The 4,211-nt window shown below is 45.0% G+C and overlaps 1 pseudogene; it reads right to left on the minus strand.

The window, feature by feature from the left end:
* Positions 1 to 3,446: 3,446 nt before the first annotated feature.
* Positions 3,447 to 4,208, minus strand: LOC116547965 (annotated as a pseudogene).
* Between the last annotated feature and the right edge of the window lie 3 nt (positions 4,209 to 4,211).

Raw genomic sequence — 4,211 nt, forward strand, 5'->3', positions numbered from 1 at the left:
GGCAGGGTTAGGGGCAGAGGGGAAAGGACTGGGTAAGGGGGATTCTTTGATTGGGACATTTCGAGTGTGTGGCTGTTCAGAGTGTCATCACTTACCATGATTGACTTGAATTTCTTCATGACTATTGTTTTCTGTAGCCTGAGACAGCTACCTTGTGTGGGACGGAGATACACGATTTCTTCACACCTCCTTTGTGACTTCAAGAGCCTCTGGCGTCTCTTTCTGCAAAGGCATCTGAATGTGTCTGCGTTCCTGTTAGCATGATGTGAGGTGGTGTCCACCGTGACCCCTGTCCCCACGCTGACCTGTGCTCCTCCCCAGTCATCTTTCCTGTTCTAGAGACTCAGGGCTGGGAGTCTCCATCTCTGTCTCAACTTCATGGTGCACTGAGCTGCAGCCTCTTACTTCCCTACTGAAAATAAGAACATGAATATAAATTTGTTTTCTCAAATATTTGCCATGAGAGGCTGATGGGTTAATTAAATAAGTCAATTCCTAAAATTTGAGTGAGGAAATAAAGACCTGAGAAGCTTCCAGAATCCACATGTTCACTGTGCCGAGTCTGTTGCAGGTGGGGGTGGAGAAGGCTGTGAGGAGCCGAGAGTGGACAGGGCCTGTGCCCACTTGTGTTCAGTCCATCATGGGCTTCATGTGGTCAGTCTTCAGCTGGGTTAGCTTCACAGCTCCACTGTCCTTGTCCCTTCAGTGGAAACCTGTCCAGCTGGAGCTGTGACCACAGAGAGTCAGACATCGCCCAGGGCCTCCCCTGCACACAGGAGTCTCTGTGCTTTCTGAGACAAATGTTCAGACCCATTCAGCTCCTGCCCTTCTTCCAGGTCTGCTCTACCCTCCTGCACTCTGTCCCTGCCTGCTGGCTCCAATACCCAACTCGTGAATCTAATCAGAGTCTAATTTAGATTTAGATTTGTTTGCGAAATTGGACCCATCCTCAAGGATTGTTCTTTCCTGAAGAGAGAAGGCTGATGGTGTGCTGCATTGTTGGAGGGGAGGGTTGGTGTGGGAGGAGTCATGGAGGAGGGAGGACGCACAGACAGTCCTGCTGAGAAAAGCACAGGTGGCCTCAGCATCAGTGTGAGGGGACCTTGTGATGTAGCTGCCACAGAACGGCATTTGGCCTGAGGTTATGTTAATACAGCTATTGCCTTTGGAACAGGGAGGTCCCCTGCAGTGATCACATTCAATTGTCCTTGGTTGTCGGTCAGACACAGGACAGAATGGTTCTGCATCTGGTGAACATCATTGAAGTTAAACAAGAAAAATCTCTTACCTTGTGAAGCATGTGTTCCAGTGGGAAGAGGCAGATGATGGATACACTGTAATCAGAGCAAAGAAAGAAAGTGCTAGAAGGTGGTGAGTGCTGTGAGGCAGGCAATCCAGGGTGTGGGGAGTGGGGACAGGGAAAGCAGCTGTTATGCTGGGTGGACAGAGTGTGCCACGTTGCAAAGGTGACCTTTGAGGAAAGAGTTGGCCACGAGGATGTCTGGGGAAGTCCTTTCCCCGCAGGGGAACCTCCAGTTCCAATGCACTAGGGCGGGAGCGTGTCTGTGTTCCCAGAAGAGGAAGGAGCCCAGGAGGGCTGGACAGAGAGAAACTGAGGTGAGGGCAGAGGGACAGCCAGAGCAGGTGGGCCTGCAGGGAGACGCATCTGACATTTTCTCTGAGTGAGCTGGGGCAGTAGAGGACAGTTTTGAGCAGGAGAGGCACATGGTACAACTTCTTTAAAAGATCTCTGACTGCTATGCTAAGAACAAAACTGAGAGGTGAGGAACAAGAGAGGCAGGAGGGAAAATAGGAAGTGAGTGTAGTATTCCAGGCTGGAGATGTCATTACCGTGACTGGGGTGTGAGCAGGGGAAATAGTGAGCCGTGAGGGGATTCTGGATGCATTTTAGGATGGACCAACAGCATTTGCCAATGAATTGTATCAGTGGTGTGAGGAAGATGAATCAAGGACAATCATCGCTGTAAAAGGAGTGAGTAGACAGAAGGGTGGAGCTGCTCTCAGTGGACATGGGGAGGCTCTGGCAGGAGCAGATGGAGGAGGGGACATCCCAGACACTCAGTGGAGGAAATATCTGCTAAGAACGCAGGTGAGGGAGCTTGCATGTCAGTTGGACAGACAATTCCAGAGTTTAGGGGAAAGGAGAAATATACTGGGCTAGAGAAATAGATTTAGGAGGTCACACCATATAAATGATACTTAAAACCTCAAGCATGGATGAGGGCACCAAAGGAGTAATCCACTGTGGAAAAGAATGAGTGCAAGGACTGAACCCTGGACCTCCATTTCTAAGGGATCTCATCAGACCGCACCCAGAGCAGACCGCACAGTTCTGACCCCACGTCCAGAGGACACTTAGACAAGGAATTTCCTTGTGCACAGGAATCACCTGGACATGGTGCTGAGATCCAGGAAATGCAGAACAGAGTTAGAGATTCTGGATTTATGGCAAGGCTGGAGCTCATGTTGCTGGTCTCCAGATCCAGAACACCAGGCTCCCACTTGTCTGAGAATTAGCCTCACTTGTAGCACTTGTTATATAAGTGATTCCTTGGTCTTGTGCAGAATACTCTGAGACAGGTGTTCCGGGAAGCTGCCTGAGTATTTTCTTTCTTTCTTTCTTTCTTTCTTTTTTTTTTCTGCAATAAATGTGGTGTTTTATTTTCTGGATTATAAAGTGAACAAATCCTTAGATACTATTATTTCTCTACCCAATGCTTCTGATTTCTAAGCACTTTTATTTTTAAAAAAATGTGAATTATACAATCCCCACCTACACATGTACACGGACACACACACACACACACACACACACACACACACACGCACATTAAATACTACTTTGCCATGACAGCTCAGCAGACTTCACAATTCTTAACATTATTCTATGTGGAATACAAAATGCCTTTTTACCTGAATTAACATGCATTAAAAAAATTTTAGTATATGTGAAAATAAAAATTACAAATCAGTAGGAAAAATGTTAAGGTAGAAGCATCAGCAGTCAGGTAGGTTAGTAGAGATGTTATCTGCATTTATTTTCTACCTTTATAAAACAAGAACGTACTAACAATCTTAGGTAAATGGTAAAGCAACATATTTTTGCCCCGATGTCTTTGTCACAGGCCACGAGATAACTGCTGTGTGTTTAGTCTCAATTTCCTGTTTGCAAGGAAACATTAATTCAGTTTTCTACTCACTATACAATTAGGTTGTAGGGATACAGACCCCTCATTTGAGTGATCTGAGTTTTTCATCTTTATATCTAAAAACTAACCTGAAAATAGTAGAAGCAGAAAACACTGATTTAAAATGCTACTGTAATAAAAATATTTATCAACATTTCAGTATTTTAAAGTATATTCCTTTAAGTTCAAGAATCTTGAATTTCCTTGCTAGAAGGCTTTTTTTCCTCAAAGATCCTTTTAGGCTTCCTTTGGTGTTAAAGATCTCCAATTATGAATGTAGTCTCTCATCGCCACAGTCTGTAAAGATGGTTTCCCAAGTAACGGTATTTCACCAAGTTGCTCCAGAGTCTTAGGGTGAACAACCTCCGTATTAAGTACTTTGTCCACTGGCAGGCAGATGTTAAATACAGCAGTTGGTTCATGTGGATATAGTAGCACAGAGAAAGACCCACTCTGTGAAGATTTGAGCAGGATGGTCAGTGAATGCAGGCAGTGAGGCATGATAGGACCTGTAATCTCCAAACCAAATTGGTCTCTGTATCCAGAAAGAGCTTGTGTCTTCACATTTACACTTCGTGCCTTAAGCATTTGCATTGTGGCACCTCGGAAAGCAACAGGGGATAAGAGGGTTGGAGGAAGTCCTGTCTGTGGACCTGAGGTAGCAACTAAACTCTTACAGTTGATCAAAACAAAATTGAGCAATGTAAAAGTGTTGATTCCTTTCACCAACACAACAGACTCAGGTCTGTGATCCATTTGTACTTCATGTTTCTCTTTACGAAACTTGATAGAAAGTATGTCTGGCTTTTTAATTTCGTCTTGCACTCCCATCTCTTCCAGCCAGGAAAAACTTTCCTCTTCCTCCTTATCACTGATGGCTTGCCCCTCCCCATATCCCAAGCTTGTTCCAGATGTTGTCTCCTTTTTATGGCCACTTTCTTTTATTAAAGGCAGAGAAAATTCAATACCTTTATTTCTCATAGCTTCTCTTAAACCTCGAGT

The sequence above is a fragment of the Sapajus apella genome, unplaced genomic scaffold (assembly GCF_009761245.1).
Source record: "Sapajus apella isolate SASKATOON/1434 unplaced genomic scaffold, GSC_monkey_1.0 scaffold5829, whole genome shotgun sequence".
Taxonomy (NCBI): Eukaryota; Metazoa; Chordata; class Mammalia; order Primates; family Cebidae; genus Sapajus; species Sapajus apella.